At 39.5% G+C, this 24520-nt stretch overlaps 2 protein-coding genes across 2 annotated transcripts in view; one reads left to right on the top strand and one right to left on the bottom strand.

Moving 5' to 3' along the window:
* G3BP1 (G3BP stress granule assembly factor 1) overlaps positions 1 to 14669 on the bottom strand; it is a 258228-nt gene extending 243559 nt beyond the window's left edge. The window contains exon 1 of the mRNA XM_073621127.1: positions 14665 to 14669. The gene's annotated coding sequence lies outside the window, so the exon portion shown is untranslated. The remainder of the gene's footprint in view (positions 1 to 14664) is intronic.
* SPARC (secreted protein acidic and cysteine rich) overlaps positions 6253 to 24520 on the top strand; it is a 36392-nt gene continuing 18124 nt past the window's right edge. The window contains exon 1 of the mRNA XM_073621128.1: positions 6253 to 6406. The gene's annotated coding sequence lies outside the window, so the exon portion shown is untranslated. The remainder of the gene's footprint in view (positions 6407 to 24520) is intronic.

Raw genomic sequence — 24520 nt, 5'->3', positions numbered from 1 at the left:
CATTGTGTATGTCACATTTGTTTTCGTTATTGCTTATTATAGGGGTAGCGATGTACCACTTTTTTCACATTCGCCTGTTGGTATGTTGCACATTTTGCAAACACCACATGACCATCTGATCTTGAGGAATAAATGATTAGTCAAGATATTTTTCTAGATGATGGGTACTTTCTCCTCAAGATCAGCTACGCAAGTATCTCCTAAATGCAGATCTTTTAGGGAACATTTAGAAATGCCAAAGCATTACCCTGGGAAATGATCATTTGCTTTGAATTCCTGCTAAAAATATAGTGTACTCCCTGACATGTAACAGTGCCTAGGCACTTATATTCTTTATTCTAAGCAGCATTGCTGGAACAAGGGGGTGAAAGCAGAGGAGCCCCGGTTCTATGTGCAGGAAGATGGGGGGTTCCCTTCCTTTGCCTCTCATTGACAGGAATGCCTGCAATGTCCATCCTTCCAGAGCACAGCAGTTCTACCCCCACCTCTGGCACTATCTCTATGCTCCCCGCCTGCTGCTGTCAATTGCTGTAAACACAGATGAGGTTTCCTATGTCAATTCTGTGTTTAAAAATGACAGTGTGCCTCAAGTGATAGCGCCTCCTCAGTTTAGGATGAGCAGCTACCAGGACACTGGGTATTGAGTTCTCTGCAGAACTAAGTAAATGGCTGGGGGTGGATGGTAGACTGGTGTACTTTGGCGGTGGGCAGGTGGAGGCTAGAGCTCTGTGTACTGGGGAAATGGGGAAGAAAAGGGGAGCTCTGTGGACTTGGGGTAAGGGGTTAGGGGAATTCTGTATTGGGGGGTGGGAAAAGGGGGTAGTTCTGTATTGGGGGGGGGGTCAAGGGGGTGGGGGGGGCTTTCTACTGGGAGGGATAGCTCTGTACTGGGGGGGGGTAGAGGAAGGGATACCTCTGTACTGGGAGGGGAGAGCTCTGGACTGGGGGGGTGAGATTTTTAGTGAGGAAGAAGGGGTCGGAGGGAAGAGCTCTGTACTAGGGGTGGGGGAGGAGCTTTGTAGTGATGTTTTTTCCTGTGACACCACCAATGTAGGGACGATTTTTTTCCTTTCAGTGACACCACTGACTTAGGGACAATTTTTTTCCCAATGACACCACCAACTCAGTCTTTTTCAATGTCAGTGACACCCCCATGCAGGGGTATTTAATTTCCAATGACACCACTGATTTAGGGAGCTTTTTTTTTATTCCATTCACATCACCAACTCGGGGGACATTTTTTCCTTTAAGTGACACCACCAACTCAGAAACTTTTTATGTTTTAAACTTTATACTGGTACTATGTATTTGCATGCCACTTGCATAATAAACATTTTGGCACTCGCCACTATTGGCCCCATCTGATTCTCCACCAAACAGTAAATGGGGGGGGGGATTCCTATCTTCATCCTGGGCACCGGTTGACTTTGCTCCTGGCACTGCTAACCTGTATATCTGCAGTATGAGATCATCTAAGGCAGATGCCTCTGACTGCTAGTTTCACCAGATTTGGAGTGAGATTGATGATATCACTTCTGCACCATGAGGACCTGCAGTACAAGGATCTACCTACTTCTGCTTTAGCCATACTTCCTACACCTCTCTTGTTGCTTCTGGATCATTACCCCGCCAGTCATCAGAACACCAGTAATCAGGGGATATCTCCTGGCAGCTCTCGCTGGTTCTTCCTGTATTAATTTGGAAGTCAACTGGGAGAACCTGTAAGAGCTTCAGGAAATCAAGGAGATCGATACTTCCAGAAGTGTTCATACCCCAGCAAAGTTTAGGGAATGATCTCTCATTAACAGAGTGGTATTCAGAGCCATGGGTGGCAGAAGAGGGAAGTACTACACTCTTCTTTTACAGGTATAGCTTTGCTTGGGAACCTTAGCACAGAGACAAAGGGGTTGATTTACTAAAGGCAAATAGACTATGCACTATGCAATGTACAGTTGTACTCGGCCAGTGCAGATGCACCAGAGCTTAGTAAATGAGGTAAAGCTTTACTTTGCAAAGAACATCCAATCACATGCAAGGGAAAAAACAGCATTGTTGCTTCCACGTGATTGGATGATGGAAGTCAGCCGAGCTCCACCTCATTTACTAAGCTCTGGAGCAACTGCTCTTGCAGAGTGCAACTGCACTTTGCAAAGTGCACAGCCTATTTGTCTTTAGTAAATTAACCCCTTAGTCACTTTAAAATCTTAGCAGCTTGTGATTTATATGCACAAAACATCCTTTTTTTCTATGCTTTTTATAAACAATTCCCTTATATGATATGATCATTTACTCTCTGGCCAAATACAATTTTGCAGTTATTCATAACCAGTGCAGCAAACAGATCATTCAGAGGACACTGAAGTCTCAGTACAGGTAATGGGTTTTCTATCTATTTATGGGGGTGCAAGAGCTGTGGTTGATGTCTGACCACATGTTTACACCTGGAAAAACCTCAGACCAAATATATGAATAGACTGGTGTAGGTTTGTATATTTTCTACTGCCAGGCAGGAAGTATAACTCATACAGCTGTCAGCCCCGCTCTTACAAGCAAGTGTCTATTGAAAACTCAGATCCCTGTAGTAGGACATATGGTTTGTAAGGCCTCATTGACAATCACAAACTGGTTGGAAGTGTTTAATAAATACCACCTACAGTGAAATTGTACTTTGCCTATACTAGGCAAGATGACAGGTCCACTTTACAGGGATGTTAAAGTGATTATATACAACCCATTACGTCTAAAATAAACATGAAAGGGAAAAAATGTTTGTATAGTTATAAAAATACATTATAAATACAGTTTTTCCCTTTTTTTTATAAGTGATCACATTCCCTCTGTTCTTAGCTGCTTAGCTGGGGGGGAGAAGCAACAGCACACTGAAATTTCCCTTTCCAGTGAATGGCTGCGCAGCGGGGGGGGGGGGGTTGGGTGCCTGGACAAGCCTGATCACATTGGAGGAGAGCAGGCAGAGTTCCCAGCATGGCTAGAGAACTGACCATGGTGTGTTCTCCTGCTTAGTGGGGTCAGTTTTTATTAGGAAAGCAAGGGGACTGGCAGGAACACCAGGGATTTCACATAAAGGAAGCAATACAAAGAGAACAGTATACCTTCTCATACAATTACATGGCACAGCAGGCACATATGAGGAATATGAAGTGTTGGTAACAAATTTTAAGCAGTCAAAATTTACTTCTCTTGTGCTCTCCCACCTTCACAATCTGCTGCCAGGGCACCCACGATTCCGGTATAATATTCAACTTTCTGAGCAAGGTAAAAATGTATACGTTGCTGTATGCTGTATGTTCTTCCCACGATCGCACTCAGTCTTCATGTGAATTGTGGTATGACTCGTATATTATTTTGCAGAGGTTTAACCAGCGGGGTGAAGAAATATATCTGAAACATTGCCCATCGGGTTATGGGTCCATACCATCTGCACCCCCCCCCCCCCCACCCAAACAAGAAGTGTTGAAGACGGGTTGGCCACTATTATCATATTATTACTGTCAGGACAGGAAGTGATGGGAAATCTCTTCAATAGGGACGCAGACAAAAACACAATTGTAGTACAGTGAAGGGTGGGAACTGCTGACAATCTTTGTCTTGTTGTCACAGAAAACCTACCAGCCTTATCTTTAGATACAAATTTGACTATTGGTTTATATGGGTCCTGTTATTTTTAGTTACACCTCTACTGTCCACTAATGTAAGAGAGCAATCGAGGATTGGTCAACATTTTTTAACATTGGAAATAAAATGTATTTCTATAGTGGAACATGATTAAATGGATCTGGAGTGTTGGCCAAAATCTCTGGTGACAACAGGGAGATTAAAGTAGGGTATACAACTTTTTTTTTTTTTTAGTTGAATGAAAAAATGGACAGATCCCCACATCCACATAAGCAAAGTAGATGCAGGGATCCCCTATGCTGCTCTATTGTATTCTGACAGCGGGGACTACTCGCCCCTATCAGAATACACAGATCAGTGCTACAGCCATAGGCTGTGACTGTTGATCAAATGCTGGTTTTCCAACAGGACAGTTGGACAGAAAGGTTGTCTTCTGTTGAACAGGCAGTGGTACACACAGAACAAAATTTGAAAAATCCTGCTGAACCGGCCGATTTTTCAGTCCATGTATATACCCTGCTTTACAGGTGAGAGGGGGGGGATGCATATTTCTTATCAAGTATTCCAGATTCCATCAAGAGTCTCCTTGACAAGGATCACTAAGATAAATAGTGAAGGTGAACTACACAGACAGCAATAAAATCTGACAGAGGTTCCAACCTTTTCCAACTCCCAAAAACTTAGAAAAGCTTTGTCTCCAGCAGGCATCACTAAATGGTGGACCATGGTCTGGATCTTGACCGAGTATCGGTTTTATCCAGACCGCCACGGCCTTGCCATTTAGCTGCCTGTGTGTCCTTTCTTCATCCTGCTGATGCCACTGCTGTCCTCTTCACAGCAGGACAAAGGGCGGGAAGTGCAATCAGTCTGGATGGAGGGTAGGAGCTGCCCCACTTTCAAGTTAACAAGTGGTTGGTTGATTACTAGGACGCAGGGCGGTCCTAGCAATCAATCACCCACTTGTTAATAGGAGAAGTTAGGAAGCTTCCACCCCCGTCCAGACTGTTTGCACCTCCCACCCTCTGCTATGAAATGTAGGAGAGGAAGGGGAAGGGGAGATGAGCACACTGAAGGAAGGGAGTGCTGGCTGCTATCTAAACAGTGGACCGCCATGGAAAGTGAAGGCACTGAGATGTAACAGGGGGTGCTATAATATAGAAGTAAGGGCTGTACTATAAAAGGGGGATTTTGATGTGAAGAAGGGCTGCAATGTAAAGGGGGGCTCTGATGTAAAGGGGGTGCTATTATGTAAAGGGAAACTGTGTTGTAAAAGGGGGATTCTTTTATGTGAAGGGGGGCTGTAATGTAAAGTGGGAACTGCAATGAAGAGATGGGAGACTGTAATGTAAGAAGAGGGCTGCAATGTTCAGATGCGAAAGTGGGGACTGTGATATAAAATCGGGGAACGGGGTTGCAAAGGGAAGGACTGTTATATAAAGATGGCAGACTGCAATGTAAAGGGGAGGACTGTTATATAAAGATGGTAGACTGCAATGTAAAGGGGAGGCAGGGCTGTGATGCAAGTGAGGGGAATATGAGGTAAAGAGGGGACTATATTGTAAAAGGGACTGTGATGTAAAGATGGGGGACTATGATGTAAAGGGGGTGGGACTGTATTACAAAAGGGGGGCTGAGATGTAAAGATGGGGGACTGCAATGTACAATGTAAAGATGGGGGCCTGCGATGCAAAGGGGGGGGTGTATTGTAAAGAGGGGCAGAGGGGCTGTGATATAAAGGGGGGGACTGAGATGCAAAAAGATTGCGATGTGATGTAAATGGAGAAGCAATGTAAAGGGGGGTGGGACTGTGATACAAATGGGGATAATGTGATGTAAAGAGGGGGCTGTATTTTAAAGGGGGCTATGATGTAAATAGGGGGACTGTGATGTAAAGGGGGCTGAGTAATAGAACAAACATGAGATTTGGACCTCTACTGGAACAAAATTTTACTTAAAGTGGTTGTAAACCCACTTTGAAAAAAAAAAAAACTAACCTGCAAGACAAAGGCATAATGAGCTAAGTATGAGTATCAGTAAGAGCTGAGTATCAGTCCGGTGTCCCAGTGATCACTAAAGAGGCATAGTACAGAACGGTGACTGACAGTCATGGCTCTGTGCTCAGAGCAGACCCGAGAACTGAGCAATCAGCAGTCTTTGATGGCTCAGTTCACACTATAGAACCAGCAGGAGACAACGGCAACATCAGATTGATGCTGTAGCCATCTAGATGAGTATGTACTTTATGTTTGTTACTGTATGTTTGTTTTGTTTTTTTATTCCCATACCTCTCTTTTAAACTCTTCACGCTGCTTGAATTTTTTACGCTATAAATCCGCACTTTTATTATATTAGCTTTTGTTACCAACACCTGGCAAAACATTCAGAAAGTTTGGTTACACTGTTGCTATTTATTACCATTGTTTCCTACAAACTATACAAGTTTCATCAAACTAACATTGTTCAACCAACAGACCAGACACTATTCATATTACCCATTTCCTCTCCTAGGTTTAGGAGTCTCTATGGATTGTTCTGGTCTGAAATCTGCAGTTACTTTTTTTATGTACTTTTGGCTTCATCCTTGGAATAGGCTTGTCAGGGGGCTGGATGAGTTTGCACAGCCTCCCCTGAAAAAAAAAAAAAAGAGAGAATGAGAAAGACAGACAGCTCAGTCCCACCCATCCTGCTTCTGCTCTGTGCTAAGTTATTGTGCACCCTTCAGATTTCTTCAGACCATCCCTGAGGCTCAAGCTCTCTCCTCTCGTGTTGCAAGGTATGAACTATCTCCTGAACAGGCTTCCTATACCTATATCCCCATATAATGCAGCTGCTTCTATCATCCTGGAACTTTCCAAGTAGAACTGCAAGTTCTCACTCTGGAAACTAAGTATAGAAATGCTGCTCTATAGGAAATAGGTACATCTTGGGAAGCATAACTATTAACGACCTGAATTATAGGTGTGGCGACATAATTACTATAGCTACATCTTATATATTTTATTGATATTCTAGAAGACTTAATTAATTATTCCTATTTAATTGTTACATTATGCTTATATCATTTTAATCCATTGCATTAAATATGTCAAAAGGGAAATATTTTTACATTATTCACCAAAAATTTTAATTTAACCCCCCGTGTACTTTGTATGCCACTGATAGGCACACTTTTACTCTTGCTCGAAGGGACCTAAGGGTTTTTTTTTTTTTTTCTGGTCTGAAGATGACATGTTTTAAAAATTCTAGAGATAAGGAATTACAATGGCAACATTGGAGAGATGCACAAGAATTTGAACAATCCACTTCATAAAAAGGTGTGATTACAACAGTAAAGGGAAAAAGATTTACAACAAGAAAAAAAACTGTGTATGTAAATAATGGTATATTTTGTAGCATGTTTAATTATGTTTAATTATGATATATAAATAAATATATATATATATATATATATATATATATATATATATATATATATATATATATATATATATATATGATCTTTGATAAGCTTTGAAGCAACAGCCAAACTGGTTAAGATATTATTATATAAATGTTATACTGATTTTTTTACTTACTTTTATTTACATGTATGAGTATGTATTAGAAATATCCCCTTTAGCCAGGTGGTGTGGTCAGATGTAGTACTTTACTCCCTATAGTTGCCAACCTACATTTAAATCCTTACTCTTTTAACGTAACACTGATTACGATTTTATCACCATTATTTTAAATACTTTATTTAAAGTTACAATTTTAAATATATTTCTCAAAATAAAGTTTGGAAATTTTGGTAAGATTTACAGCTCAGTTATGCTTAGAAAATGAGCCTCTCTATATTTTTTAAGTATGATCATAACCCTAAACCTTAAACCTTTTATCTCACTGTGAAATGCAAGTGCCATAGGAGGTGTTAGTTGATATATGCAATATAGAGAGGTCTGTTGTGGATCACATAATAGATGTTAGAGAAGGATGAGGACAAGCAGGAGTGCCTTCTATCACTGGAATGTTATTAAAGTATTTTAAGCATGCCCTTGAGGAGCAGTGACTGGAAAATAGTCCAGTGATAAACGACTGATATTGAGTATAACAATGTTGCGTAGAAGAGTGTAAAAAAAGAAAAAGAAAAAGACATGTTATGCTATTTCGTAATAACGCGTTAAATTCTAATAATAATTCTAAATATAATATGTTATAATATTAAAAAAATGCAAACATGTTTTTCTTTAATTGGTGCAGAAATGGCAATATACATTGCCAATAGTCAACAGATGATGGACAGGATGAGTAGCCATAAAGCCTGCCTGTCACTGCGTGGCAGGTCCCTATATAGAGTTGTAAAAAGGGGTTAACACAGCCATTGTCTGCCACATAGGCAGAAAAAGGGGGATGGGTGGGATGAGAGAAAAGAAAGGAGGGGGGGGGGCTGATGTTGTGTGGGAGAGAATCAACTTTTCAAACTTGCTCTTAGTTGAGCTCCACCCTGCCTGGCTCCCCTCTCGCATTACTCAGGCCCAGAGGAATGCTAGTTGCTGTGGTAACATAGTCAGGTCCTAAATGGTATGACGGAGCACGCTTATGTCAAATCTTTATTTTCTCCACTGTCCACCTCCATCACAAGTTATTTTCTCCGCTGTCCACCTTCATCACAAGTCACAAAGTTGTACAGCATGCAAGCATTGTTTGATGGCTACAGTTACCTAGACAAAGAAAGGCCAATGTTCATCTAGTGCAACCAGCAATAATCCCAATGGTTTGGGTCTATATAGAGAGAGAGCCATTGATAAAAATATTTCCACAAAATCCTTTCATAACATTTGGATATTTGTAGTGTCATTAAGTTATGTTGTAGATTTCTCCATTAATACTTCTTTAGGGTATGGCGTTCCTTCCACACTTAACCGTTTTCACTATGCTATCTAAGCTCATTCCAAACTGATGTCCCTTTGCTCTGTGTACAGTTCTTGGGATAATGTTTTATGTGTCAAAACCTTTTTTAATTTGTATTAAATTATATTTAACAAATAATATCTTTAATCAAAACAACACAAGATACATTTGTCTAACCTTTCACTATGAGACCCTTTTATTAAGTTGCCCACCTTTGACCCCTTTCCAAATGTCCTGCACACAGTGCACCTCATATAATATATGGCCTTACAAGTGATTTATACATCCGCAATACTATTCTGGAATTACATCTGAACTCCAGGATTTGTGTGTGTTACATAGAGACATTAGTCCAGCTTGGCACAATGGAAGTATGTATATCTCATTTCTGATGGACCCCAGGGCAAAATCACTGTAGTAGTTGGTGCAAGGTGGAGATTGTGACATTACTGCTCATCCTCTCCACCTCAGGAAATCAGAGAATACTTCTTTTTAATGAAAAAATACTAGGTGTTCCATGAATGGTGTTAGTGCCAAACCAGCAATCGCCCTAAGTTTAATATGCAGAGGAGAAACCTCTTGCACTGAACCCAAGTAGGACCTGGAAGATTGCAGCAGTCACTGTAGTAGCGCAAACTACAACAGTGATTGTCAACTTCCTCAGGAGTCCCTCAGGTATGCAATAGGCACATTTACATTGTGCTAAGCTGGACCAGTGTAAATATGAAATAAAGATTATTCCTGGAGTTCAGATTTAAATTTTTTTACCTTTTTTTTTACATTATATGATTTTATTTGACTTTGCAGCTGCTGCCTCCGGTGTTCTCCTCCTCTCTCCAATGCTCCATGTTGTGGGTTTCCTCCCATACCCACCTGTCCTCACTTACAATTTTTATTTATTTTATTTATTTCAGTTACTTATATAGCGCCGTCAATTTACGCAGCGCTTTACATATACATTGTACATTCACATCAGTCCCTACCCTCAAGGAGCTTACAATCTAAGGTCCCTAAACTCATATTCATACATACTAGGGACAATTTAGATAGGATCCAATTAACCTACCAGCATGTCTTTGGAGTGTATAATGAAGGACTATTGGCCTTGCAGTGTAGTTGATGATGTCAGCGTGTGACCGCTGGAGCATCTTAGAGAAGAGATTTCGGAGGACTGGTTACACAGAAAATCCTAGACTTAACTGTTAGAACAACATAAAACTTTAACTCTACGCTTAATGAGCATTAAACTCATTATGGTCCCTTCCACACTGGCAGTGTGGAAGGGGCCATTGCAAGGGTTTTTTTTTTTTTTTTTTTTTTTAAAGCGAGGCTTTAAATATCTGTCTCTGTAGCAGAGTAATAGATGGAATTGGGGGACTTTGGATCAGCTTTGTGCCTGAAAGACACATTTTTATTAAAATGGCTGCACCCAGAGTAAATTTTGTACTGCTGCTTGAAGTATTAAAGCTGGCTACAGTCTGACTGTAAACTCTCCTTTAGATTTAACCATATTACATAGTAGTGACCTGCCTGATTACATACAAATTGAATGGATTGTTAGAAATCTATTGAAGATTGAAAACTGATTGTAACAAGGCTGGCTAACCTAATACAGTCTAGGAGCCTTGTGTTTTTCTTGTAATGGACCTGCCATTTGTCCATTTCCAGTCACCCTTTCCTTTGATGACAAACTCCCTTTAGAGTCATGGCCTCATCTAAAATATATTTTTTGTTACTGTTAGAAATGCCCACCCCAAGTAAACTGTGCAATAACTTCACACTAACCAATCAGAAATGGCCTATCTGAGTCACTGAGTGATGATTTCTAATTGGTTGTGTTACCATTGCTGATTGTTTTTATATCACATTATAAGAGTTCCAGTCTGAAGGGCAATCTGTATGTAGAATGAACTAAAGTTTGTAAAAAGTACAAATAAAAAATATGATATTTACATATCAATTGTTCTTAAAGAGGAACTGCAGTCTGCTCACGTAATTTATAATAAAAACATGTTTGCCATTCTGAAGATTCCCTCCAACCACTTTGCATATTTTTTTATACATACTGTGATTCTGTACTTGCCAAATATGCTGCAGAAATCTCCCTCCACTAAGTCTGGCTGCAATCATTTTAACGGTGGGCAGCTGAAGCTGCTGCCTGTTCACTTCCTGGATTTACAGACACACAGAGGCACACCTCCAGCTCTGCAGCTCTCACTGGTCCTCTTATGACTCATCCCCCCTCTCTTCCTGGCAAACTCTCACGAGAGTGAGAGAGAGAGCTGTGCGTGATGTCATAAGCCTAGGCTTTTTTCCAGACAAGAAACGGGAAGTGGGCTGTATAAGGTATTTACTGGCAGAAAAAAAATGTTTTACTTTCCAATGTTAAAACAACAAGGGCAGAAGATTTAATAGATAGAAAGATGAAAAAAAGACTGAAGTTCCGTTTTAATGTGTTAGTTTTATGGAAGCCTACATTTCCTTTGTTTGGCCTTTTTCCATATCGGAGTATTTTCTCAATGGATAAACTTTTGTAGGTAAATGTAAATGATAAGAGTAAGTTCAGTAACTATAGATTATAAGTGGCTTTATAACGTTTAGCAAAAGATACGTTTTTATGCAATTTGTTGTTTTTTTGCAATGCCATATTTATGTATTTTCATTGTCTGTATGTCAGCATATAGCAAATATGTGTAGCAGTTGGTGAAATAAAACCAATTGCAACCAATTGCAAAATAAACCATCTAGACATTTTTTTATTCTGAGTAGGGTCAGGAGTAAAACAAAATCATTGTCCTAAACCACTAAGCACATAGGAACACACAGGAATACATATTTTACACAATTTTAAAAATTTTTAAAAAAGTAAAGAATTATTTCAATGAATTTAAACCTATGCGTAAGAGAATCTGAAACTGGTGGTTGACGCCAGCGCATTCCTTTTTAAGATATAGCCCTCCGGTGACTGGAGAATAAATAGAGAAGCAGCAGACTGATCAGCTCATCTCTCTATCACTTTGTTCTCTCATCAGCATTATCTGCTGTACAGGGACTGCAAAGGGCTGATACCAAGTCAAATTTAGGAACTTACACTGCTTACATTTACAATAATACAATTAAAGTGGAGTGTAACTCAAAAAAAGTGAAAATTTGCTATGTTATATGGAACATTTAAAATTGTGCCTAAGAAGTACCCTGAAAATGTACCTTTTGACTGGAATGTGAATGAGCCAAGGCGCTCCAACACCTACAACCACCATAGCTGTATATCTGTAGTGCTGACTGCTAGTCTTGAGATTTGGTTGCTCTCCTTTCCTCTACAAAGATGGGCATCTCCACTCTGAGACACAGTGCAGAAGAAGGGATGGAAAGTCAGTAATGGGAAAAGATCAGCTGCAGGAATTAATATTGGTGACTAATCCTTTGCCGTCTGGCTTATTTTGGCCACTGCTTCAAGAATTAATTTAAAGTGATACCAAATGCTCACATTTAACTTTTTTTTAATAACAAAATCTGAGTAGGAGCGGAAGTAAAACAAAACCAATGTCTGAAACTAATTAGCACATAAGAACTTAAAGTGATACTCAGTGGCGGCTGGTGCTCGATAATTCGGGGGGGGGGGGGGGGGCGCTAAACTAAAGTGGGTCCACCCCCCTCCCTGGGGAAATGAATGCGAGGGAGGTATGCGCCCCCCCCCCCCGCGAGATGGACAGCCTCCTTACCTCCTCACTCCGATCTCTCCTCCGTCCTCTGTCTGAACCGGGGAGCGCCGTTGCGGGTGAGCCAATTCAGTGGCGGCTGGTGGGTTGGCGGGTCTTCTCTTCTGACCATGCTCTCCTTTCTCCTCCTCCATCCTCTTAGGTATCCAATAGGATCACCTGGCATTTTGTCCAATCTGGAAAAGGGCTTCATAACCTGCTTCCTGATTGGCCGGAAGGAGGATTAGTGTGAGAATATGAGAATATATCCTTAGATGCAGACAAGCAAAGAAAGTGTTTCCACCGCTCAGGCTGACACTGACCCAGGTGTAAGTAGAAGTTTCAGAGCAGAAGAGCTCCAGGTGCTGGCTGAATGCTAGGCAAAGCAGGCTTGAATGGAGGAGAAGATTTGGATGCCGCACACTGGATGTAGTCAAAAAACTTCACTTTATTGAAAAAATGGGATCATCAAAACAACAAGACTGTCATGCAGAAAGTACAGGTAAGCTGACGCGTTTCGCACTCAGGACTGAGTGCTTACTCATAGCTGTGAGTAAGCACTCAGTCCTGAGTGTGAAACGCGTCAGCTTACCTGTACTTTCTGCATGACAGTCTTGTTGTTTTGATGATCCCATTTTTTCAATAAAGTGAAGTTTTTTGACTACATCCAGTGTGCGGCATCCAAATCTTCTCCTCCATTCAAGAATATGAGAATAGCGAATATTTAAGACACACAAAAGTGGGGCTCAGCCCCGCCAATGGCTCCTTCTGCTGTCTCTGAGCCAAGGAGGAGGCAGAGAGCTGGGACAGCTACTGCTCTCGTGCACATCACTGGATCAAGATTGGGCTCAGGTAAGTATTAGGGGGGCTGGGGGAGCTGCATACTGGAGGTTTTTTACCTTCATGCATAGAATGCATGAAGGTGAAAAAACCTTCAGCCTTTACAACTACTTTAGTCATGTATTAAAGTGGAACTTCACTCTTTTAATCAACATTGACTATTTTTAATACTTATGCTACTAACCTTAGTAAACAGATAGGAAAGTATATCTTATTTACTTGTTTTAATTTTTTTTCTTCTGTTACTTCCTGGTTTCCAAGCCTAGGCAAATAATGTCAAGCATCCCAGGAGTCTTCAGGAGGGATTTCCCAGCTAAGCCCACCCTCCTGCCTGCATGTCTGAGCTAAGGGCAGTTGGATTCTAAGTAGTAAATGCTACATGAATAATCTGCCCTTATTCGGGATGGCCATTGTTAGAAATGCTAGGGGGTGGTTCTCAACGTGATTTCTCAGAAAAATAAAGCATGAAGGCATGGGTGTATAGGTAAGTTTCCTTTGACTATAAAAAAGGAAATGAATAGCGTTTTTGGTTTGTGGTGCTCAGATGCAGTGTAGTGTCACTTTAAAGTGGTTGTAAACCCTTAGATATACCTAGTGAAGTGACTGGTCTAAGGTGATACACAGAGATTAAACAAATCCCTCCTACATAAGTTGTACCTGTTTATCTGTAGTCTTTTCTACATCCGTTCAAAGTCAAGAATTTATCAACTTGTCTCAGAGTTCATAAAAAAAGGGGCGGAGAGCCGAAGTTACACCCTGCAGAGCTCAGTGAGGAGAGCTCTGAAATCTGATTGGAGAGAAAGGACACACCCCCTTTCAAACAGCTCTCAGGAACAGGGCTGAGGCTGTCAATCAGCTGGAGCTCCTTCCCCTGTCATTGTTTTTCTCTTGGTGTCAGGAAAACTTGTCAGAAGTGACTCATGCTGATAGCAGAGGAATGAAGCAGCAGAGAGAAATGACACTATGGGGTTGATTTACTAAAGGCAAATTCACTTTGCACTGCAAGTGCACTTGGAGGTGCAGTCACTGTAGATCTGAGTGGAAGATGTGAAATGAGGGGAAGCTCTGCTGATTTTATCATCAAATCATTTACAAGAAAAAATGCTGTTTTTTATTTTCCTTGCATGTCCCCTTCAGATCTACAGCGACTGCACTTCCAAGTGCACTTGTAGTGCAAAATGGATTTGCCTTTAGCAAATAAACCCCTAAGTGCTCTTAATTGAGACAAGTACGCACTATGGTGTGATATGCTTTGCTCATATTTCATGTCCGAGGTTTACAACCACTTTAATGTTTACAGAGCTGCATTAATGGGTGTCTTTTATATTAGCCTAGTTTTTAGCTTTAAGCTACTCTCATACATAATCCAGTACAGGTAGGGGATGGAAGGTCAAAGCGACAGCTTTCCGAATGAAATCAGAATTTGCATAACAGAGTAGCCCATACCACTGCAAACATAAAATAAGTTATATATAACCACCTGAAAGTGCCTACTTTTGCATTCAGCTGGGTATTTACTAACTATAAAATAGCTAATGCTTCACTGCAATTTTTAATATCTGGGAGGTCTAAAATGATTTTTTATGGTGTCTTATCATCTACAAGCTTGCCCCTGCTGATTCATAAAAACTAGATGAATGAAAAGTGTATCGCCAATAGCAGCAATTGTTTTCTAACCTGCATTAGAAATGCCTGCCGAGATCTGAAAGGTTGAAATGGACAACATTTTTAATTTCCTTTGGTCAATCATGGTCAACAATTTTTTATAGCCAACCCTTCCCACATCACCCCAGCACCCACCCTCCATGACATAATGTTAGCATAACATACTTCTGGATGGTTTAGTAATCTAATGTTAAATTTCAGTTTGTACAGATGCCCAAACACTTTCCCTGGCATGATTCAGTTTATGACTTCGCTGGGCAATGACGTTAGTGCGATGATCTGTATGTACACAGAGCTCTTTTTCACAGGTGGATGTCTTTGGGCTGCAGACCAAGATAAATTTCCTTCTTCATCCTTACCTCATTCATGATGGACATGCAAGTGTAATATACCTGTAGTTCTTGAATAAATACTACGGCTCTGATATAACTCAAATAAATGACTTGTGTTATGTAAGATAGAAGATAAAAAGTACTTCCTTGCTACTAAAACATGGACACTGTGCTTCTTTTTTTATATTTTCTTCTAGGTTTTTTAATATATTTTCTTTTTAAATTTTTAATATAGTCTCATTTTAGTAGGCCATGATTGTTTTCCAAAGGAAACAGCAGTACATAGTAATAGAAGTTCTACTTACAAGAACCAAAGGCACATGGGACCTTCTCCATTATTATCTAAAGAACGATCCTTTGAGTTTGTAGCCATGCCACTTTAGACCAAATTTCTTTTTTTTCTTCAAAAGACTTAAACCAAACAGCTGCAATTTTCAGATGTCCACTAGCAAAATTATAAGTAATTTTAACAAAAGTAACTTTGCTTGACCTAAAGTAGGACCATATAAAGTGTTCAACTTTTTTTTTTTGTATGGCTAAAAGTAAAACCAATGCACATACAAACACTTCATCAGGGAACATGTTCTATAAGCAAAGAAGTGCATCTTCCAACCATGCCATCTACTGTCTGTCTGCAGCAGAGGAGAAGAGAATATGAACAGGCAGTAAATAGCAATGTTATCTTACAACTTCCTATCATCGGTGTACATTAAGAAAGTTGGAAAAGTCTGCTAACAGTCTCAGCATAGATTCAAAACAAGACACTAGAAAATTTTAAGTTACATGTGCAGCCATTTTTAAAAGTTTTTGGATAGAGTGGGTAAAGATTATAGCTTTTCCCCAGATTTTATTGCTGTCTAAAGCTGGCCATAGATGGATCAAAAGACAACCGGTTCAGCAGGGACCAGCTGAATTTCAATCCATCTATGACCCTTCCCGTCCAACAGAAGATGTTCTAGCGATTGACTTCTGTCAAATGGAACTGTACGAAAATCTTTGCCAATCAGTGGGCTGCAGTCTGTTGGCTGCAGCACTGACTAGTATATTCTGACAGTGGAGGAGTCTCTGCTGTCAGAATACATTGGTATACATAGGAATACATAGGTTGGACTTGATGGACTTGTGTATTTTTTTCGAGGATTCCTTCATCCACCTCGCTTGTGTGAATGGGGGATTCCGTTCGTTTTCAGGCTAATCCAAAAAAAAAAAAAAATAGTAATCTATGGGCAGCCTAAGGCTGGCCATACATTATACAATTTTCTTATTCAATTTCCTTTGGATTGACCTTCAACTATGTAGGATAAGGGTCTGCCTGATTGCACACAAATTGAAGGTGTTTAGGTTTTATTTCATATTATATGGTTTTGGTAAATCTAAAGGAAAATTGTATAATGTTTGGCCAGCCTAAGGCTCTGATCAAGAGATTTGCCATAAAGACACAGATTTTTTTTTTTGAGTAGGTGAAGGTTAGATCTCCTGTCAGCTTTTTAATGTCATCTGTGTCCCTGTTGCAGATTTTCCCTAATTTGCTGTCTTGTGAAACTGTTGTCATCGTGAAAGCCAAAGAAGAGAAATCTCTTTAAGGCTGAACTCTTATGAAAAATGAAACTACCCTTGTAGTTGGGCTTCCCCTGCACTACAACAGGCTAAATGCTAATTTTTGTCTGGAGTACCTTTAAATTCAGTTTTTTACCTATAGGGTAAACATTTAATGGTAATCTAGATAAACAGAAGCTTCTAACACTTGCAGTGCAGCAGGGAGCCCCACTGCAAATTTAGTTTCCCCCTGAAGTTCAGCTTTACCAGGATCCCAGATCCACAGATAGCAATACAAATCTGAGATAGGTTCTAATACTTCCTCTAACAAAAAAAAAGGATTTTGGCTGGACTCACAAAGTCAGTGCATTGGGTATTGATCATCAAGCTTAAACTATAATTGAATGCCAACAAAAAGGAGCTGAAACTTCAAACTGTCATTGAACTAGACTGTTTTTGAAACTGACGAATGCTTTGGAAAAAAGAGTTTTAATTCAAGTTTGATGCTGAACAATTATATACTTTTTATAGGCTGAGGTATGAGAGGCAGGAAATGGTTTGCCAACATGCGTACCTGAACACACCTTGAAATGTCTTAACTCAGACATGGTAATGCATTGTTGATGGCTTAATTGAGCTCCCAATGGCAATTAAAATACAATATTGTAGAAAATGTAGGCTCAGGGAACTCACTGCAGTCTGCTATTTGCATAGTTAGTTACTGATAATGATATACTGATTTGCCAAGCATGGCATCAGGATGTTTGTGTACTGATCTTTGAAGAGATGCTTTGCTAAAGTGGTGTGAAGCCAAATTTATGTGACAAACAAGGAGTACTTTTCAACTGCCAGTGGACCTCACATACCAAAAATTTATTTTAAAAACTTCGTTGTATACATCAACTGATTCAATTTAATTTTTCATATCATTTTGCAGTATATATATATATATATATATATATATATATGTCATTATAGGCTTCATATGACAGGATCCAGGATGTCACCATTGAAAACAATTAATTGCCAGAACTTGAGCCAGATCAGTCTTTTACTTGGTGCATTCCTTAGCTGGTATTTTAATTAGTGTGGCAAATGGTAAAAATAAAAACTTGAAATTTCTCCAATTTTATATTAATTTCTGAGACCATTCTTATAGAGAAGTAGGAAAGTCAAATCTCTATCCCTCTACAGAAGCTCATGCTTAGCAATGTTCATACTGGGTTAATTAGATCTTCTGGTCAATCTTTCACGATGAACCAGCCAATGTGTATTTCTCTGTCTTGGAAGTGTACAAAGTGAAGTATTTCCAGACATAGATGAGGCTCAGGCATAAGTCTCTTTTCATAAACTTAGTTTACTCTTCTGAAATAAACTTGTTTTTTCCTTGCAATGAGATCATGTGGACCTGAGGTTTGTTTGACACAGGACACGGTTCCTCTTCACAGCTTTCCAACCAAAACACACAAAGTTCATTACTACTGCGTCTATGGGTTCAGCAGTTAAGGAGCATCTGTTACTTTGCTGGGGGCAGTTGAAAATAATAAACAGTTCAATCTAATGGTGTTCACAGATTAAACATTATGGCTTAAAATAAAAGAAAGATCACCCTATATAATGTTATTTTGTAAACTGAGAGATCTAAATTAAATACCTGCTTGGGTACATTTACTCAAGAGCAACCAGTTTTTTGCTTTTCAGTGATTGGTCCTACTAAGTTAGATGAAACCTAAATTCGGAGATATATGGAACTACTATTGTTGGCTCTCATTTGTTTAAAATATTGATTTTTGGGATTTCAGATCAGCATAAATAATCAGTTTTAGGTTAAGAGCAAGGTCATTATTTTTAGTGGGTATTAGGTGTTTTGACTTGACCTGGTTACGTTTTGTATGTTATTCTTGACTGTTTCTAGCATATGTCTACTAGATTTCCTTTTTTTTTACCTTTGCTTTGGCTATTTAGGGTAAAACAAAAGTTTACACAATGCACCCCTTCTCAGTAGCACATACTTATGTCCTTTTCCCTCCCCAGCCACTTCAGTCTGCTGTTAGAAACATAAAAATATAGCTCTTTACGCACCATTTGGAGCACAAGACTGATGACTCTCCTTGCTTTCATGTGAACAAATTGGGACAGTTACCAAGCACCAGTGCTGTCACATGCCCTATGCCAGAAGAACACACAGGTTTAGTTTAAGTTTCCTGGGAACATGTAGGCCTGACCACATGTTCAAAACTTCTGAATCTCTTTTGAGTCAAACATTGCAATACAATGGCTGTTTTTAGATTATGTAATCATACAATTAATTGGACATTATTCCTCACGATTATTTAGCCCTCACTGGTTATATATACATTTCTAAGTGTATATTTTTTTATTGGGTATAGTGCATTTGATAGTAAATACAGTTGAGCATGGCAGATTGGTCTAGCTAATCTGAAAGAGCCAAAGAGATTTTTTGTATGTCTAGTTTTAATTTAGTTTTGGATAGAAATGAAGGGTTAGAAATCTTGTGGGGTTTTTTTCTGCTACCTGAGGCTTCGTTACAGAGATTTCCCTGCTATAGCTGCCCTACTGACAGTTGTCTCATCAGACAGGAAGTGAGGGAATATCTGTAACAGGGACATAATTAAAAATCTGACAGGGGTTCTAGTCTTCCCCTACTCTACAGGCATACCTCACTTTTAAGTACACAATGGGGTTTATTTACTAAAGCTGGAAAGTGCAAAATCAGGCTCCCTTCTGTCTAGAAACCAATGAGCTTTCAGGTTTTATTATACAAGCTGGGGTTAGAAGCTGATTGGTTTCTATGCAGAAGTGAGCCTGATTTAGCATTTTCCAGCTTTGGTAAATAAACCTCTTTGTGTACTTAAAAGTGGGGTATGCCTGTACTAAAGAAAATAATTTTTATATCTGCGGATGTGGAGGTGAGAGTGAATTTCTTTAAATGAGATCCTGGATAGCATGAAAAACCCAATATAGTTTCTTACCCTCTTCCATGCTGTTCAACATTTAAAAAAAAAAGTTTGGCTGGACATTCACTTTAAAGGAAACTTATTTTTAAAGAAGAAAAGAATAAAAGAATATGCTTACCATTAGGCAGTGAGAAAGTATTGAAGGCCTAGGGTTACCATGACAGCCATGCATCTAGCATTTTCAAAATCAGAGCCCAGCAATGGCGGTCCACATATTTTTTAGGGGTTTGTGTTGATGGGCTTGAAGGCATCAGTTTGACATTAGATTAAGACACTTCTGAGATCATTTAGAATGCATTGGCAGGTTTATTTGACCTGCAGTTTCTTTTGACCTATATTTGACCTGCTTCATATGTGTTTTTCTTTCCCTTAGACTTATATGGGAATGCAAAACCTGTTTATCTCACATGGAAACCCCTGTGAGTATAGGTGGGCTTTAAAGGCGCAACATGAGATATGTACACAAGTAAAATTTCTATAAAAATTCAATTTATTTAACCAATCATTAAAAAACGTATGAGTAAAAAAAAACAACTGGGTTTAAGAGCAAAGCCAACAGGCAGGGGGAGAAGTGGAGCTCCTACAAAGTTTTATGTGTACCCCTAACTCAAATACAGACAAGAGTGACGGTAAATACACAAATATTGATGCATAACATCCAAATACTCTTGTCTGATAGGCAGTCAATGGGTTTCACTGAGCAATAGCTTCTTCAAGACAGTTTGGTTGTGGGGGTACAGGCAAAGTTATCTTAAAGCAAACAAACATTTGTTAAGAATTGTACAAATCATTTTACATAATTCCATCTATAGGATCATGTAGTATAATTATATGGCTTACATTTAGCTGTACTTTCATGCTCCCTGATATAGCAGTCTGTGGGGCGGACACAGAAGCTCAAGTTGGCCAACCCAAGGGTTAGTGCATGGAGGCAGGTGGGAGTTCTAAGTATAGAATATATTGGAATTAGTGCGTATGGCGTTCAACCGAAGAGCATAAGCATTCTATGAATATTGAATGTTATAGGTTGCTATATGTGTATTTGCTGTCACTCTTGTCTGTTTGAGTTGAGGGTATGCATACATCTTTGTAGGGAGCTTTACTTCTCCCCCTGCCTGTTGGCTTTGTTCTTAATGCCGTTTGTTACTCATACGTTTTTAATTATTTGTTAAGTAAATTGAAATTTTATAGAAATTACTTGTGTACATGTCTCATGTGCCTTTTTAAAGTCCACCTATAATCACAGGCGTTTCCATGTGAGATAATCTTTTCTTCTGTTTATTTGGATGTCGGCAGCCTCTAAAAAGCTGGTTTGTCTGTCTGAAATAAACAAAAGGCCATCCACCCAGGCCCTTATGCAAGTTTCATGCTGTCAATTTGGCCATAATAGTCAGTGACCATTAGTCCTGGTTCACATATATGCGATGCGGGAACCAGCGCGATTCCAGTGCGGGTTCCCGCATCGCATGTCACTCACCGGCGGTTCACACTGACACCTGCGAACCACTGCGGGTGTCAATGCAAAGTTAATGACACCCCCAGATCGGTTCGTAGATCGCAGTGCGAACTGTCAAATGATGCAGGAATCAGATCACATAGGTGTGAACACCCATGCGATCTGATTCCAGCGCGGACCAAAAAAAGGGTCCTGCACTATTTTGGTGCGACTGTGATGCGATTTCAGCCATACATTTTGTATGGCTAAATTTGCATCACACAGACATCACATGTGATCTGCACAGCAATGCAGTGCGAATCACATGCAATGTCTGTGATCGCACAAGTGTGAACCCAGCCTTAGATAGCAAAACCCCCATAGAGTTAGACCTGTGGCCTTTGTGTCCAGCTTTCCCTTAGGTAGATAACATTTCATGCATTTATTTTGATTAGTAATTAGGGAGAACTCACATTGAAACATAGAAAGTTTTAAAGAGGCTTTGCTGAACTTTTACTTATTACACAATAATGAATGTAAAAAAACAAGTTAAAGAAAGATGGATGCGTTTTTTACAGTAATAAATCAAATATGTCTTTTGATTTTCTTATCAACATTAGGAAAATGACAGTTGTAATGCCTTTAGTCTTAAGGGACTTCATGTATGAAAGTTTTTCAAATTTATGTTGCCTATTACACCAACATTTGGAGGGACTGCCCCACTTTTAGACCCAAATCCCCCATATACCGTCTTTCTCATTTGCCATTCTTTTAGGTCTGATGTACAGACCTCTACATAGATGTACTTTTAAGTACCCAAAGTTTTATACCACACTAAATCATTCATTCCTCCATATTTTTGTCTCTATTTCACAAAAGGCCTATATGTAGGATTGTTGAAAAATAAAGGTGAAATAAAGCATTTAATAAGTCATTTTTATGTGTATCATTTCTTTATGACCCATGTAACTAGGGGTTTGTCCTTTGCCTACATAGATTGTGCTGAAAGTTAAATATACAAGGAAAAGAGAGCGCACAGCTGCCCTAGTGTAATTCCATTTTAATGATACAAATGCAAAATCAAATAATAGAGGATTGCACTCACAAACATGGGACTTAGATTGCATGTACAGCAGGATGTATGTTTCCCTTCCTGGCCTGTATAACTGGGTTGGCTCCCAAGAACAAGTGGTGATGGTATGAAAAGTCACTGCAGACTCTGTTTCCACGTCTCGTCAGGCTGTGTCTGCTGTAGGGCACGCGCACAATCCAGCCGGCGCTGCCTGACGTCACTCACGGCCGGAGAGGAAGGACAAGGTGAGTGAGATGTCTCCTCTTTAGCTAACAAAAAATGGTTGCCAAGACTACATGTTTCGGAGGCGTGGCCTCCTTCTTCAGGTCACGCCCTTACCACCTCTAGCCTGTCTTTATATGAACCCTCCAGCCCCGCCCCCGGGACAGCCAATACCGTTCGACAGACCAGGAGCATGGAGTTCACAACAGGAAACACATTCAGAGAGGGGAGGGCCTGATATTTAGCAACAACGTCCTAAGAAAAGTTTTGAACAGGTGTATATGCATTAATTATGTTTACTTTAATAAAATTTAATCAAAAATAGAAATAGTGTTTACTTATACTATTTAAAATATAAAATGTGATATATTAAAATTATATATATGTATATATATATATATATATATATATATATATATATATATATATATATATATAGGTCAGACTCTCATTATTATCATTAATAGAAAACATGCTTTGAGAACATTAACATTTGTCGTATTTTTACTGAAATTCATCCTTGATCTATTAAAATCATCATTCTAACCTAAAGTAGTTAGCCGCCTTCAATAATAATAAAAAAAAATTGCTAAAAGTCGCAAAAAGAAATCGCAGAGAAAAAAATCGTAGAGAAAACGGAGAAAGTTATCCCTCTTTCTCATTTCAGAAAGTTGGGAGGCATGCTCCAGACATTTTCTAGTTGGTAGATTTCCAGCCCTGATTATGCAATATGGGTGTTCTCTTTTGACACTCTACAACCTGTGGTCTTCTATAAGCACTTGTGACACTGCAATGTGTGAAAATTCTAGATGGAAGGAGGGGAAGACACATAAGACAGTTTAAGTGTATGTCTAGCCAAAGCTTTTTTCTTAGTTTTGGATAGAGTGGGAAAGATTTTCACTGGTATCCTTTGGAGAGATTTCCCCTCACTTCCTGTCTTTGTATTCCTTTCTGTGTCCCCATTACAGTTTTTTTCTCAATGTGCAGCACAGTGATGATGTCACTATTGTATTTGCAAACCAATAAATCAACTTGCAAATGCACTTGGTGCATACAAAATGAATTTATATCCTCTTTGGCTATAGAGGATTATATTCCAAATAAAGTATTTGAGCCCAGAGTTAATTTTTAAGTTTTAAAATGTGCCTTTGGGATAACCTTGAAGAGGCAGTGAGATTAAAAGAAAATCCTTTCCAACAGCTTCTCGAAAATATTGGGGACACCACAGTCATCTCCAGCCTGCTGTTGATTTTGGTCAGGGAAAGTGTTTTCGCGCTCTGATCTGCAATGTGATTAAATAACCATGTTTATCTTCTAGCTGTGGACATAAGGAATGTACTCCCAACATGCATATACTGTGTGCCAGGAAGGATCCAAATAAAACAAGGTGCCCCAGTCTGTGTATACTGGGAAAGGGGCACTGAGTTTTGCCAACGGTGGCAGTAATTTTCCACCCAGACACTCATCAAAGTTTCAAAAAAGCTGAAATGACCTCAGTGTGAGAGAAAAAGCACAGAGACAGAGCATAGAGGAGGTGGCGTGGCCAGAGAAAATAGGATGAAAGGAAGTTTGCTGGCTGCACAAGCCCGGCCACTTTACACGGTGTATGGGGCAGCTGACAAAGATAAACACTGACCGGAAAAAACATTAAGGGTACACGTGTAGACATATCCTAGGTTAACATATGGAGAATAAAAGTCTTAATAAATACAGTGCTTTAAATATGATACATTTGCTGTGTAGGAGTTTATGTAATGAAAGAGTGCAAACAATAATGTACACTTAACTACTATAGCCTATAATTTGTCCATTTTCCATTTCCCTTCTGTCCAAGCCTGGCTTTTGTAAATGAACCATTTTTGGTCTACTCGTTAAAAACTGCTATTTCACCTGTCTCTGAGAAATAATCCCCACTGGCTTGCTACTTCTGTCACCAATTGCAAAAATAAGATTTCCCAGCTGTACTTCTTCATCCCTTTCTTCAAGGCCACCTTGAAAGTGTCACTCTTCCTTCTGGCTAGGCCCACCATTGAAGTCCCAAGTGGTATAGGAAGACAATATATGGCACAATTTGCTAGAAACCACACTAAAATGATGGTATATATTAACTATAGGCGGAGGTGGATTGTAAAGTGTCCTATTTTACCTTATGCACAGGGTGGTGAGGGGTTAGAATATCTGCTGTATCTTGTTACAGAGATTTACTCTCTTTTTTTTGT

This window comes from Aquarana catesbeiana, linkage group LG03 (assembly GCF_042186555.1).
Source record: "Aquarana catesbeiana isolate 2022-GZ linkage group LG03, ASM4218655v1, whole genome shotgun sequence".
Lineage (NCBI taxonomy): Eukaryota > Metazoa > Chordata > Amphibia > Anura > Ranidae > Aquarana > Aquarana catesbeiana.
Note: the sequence above shows the minus strand (reverse complement) of the source record. Positions and strands in the feature narration are given on the sequence as shown.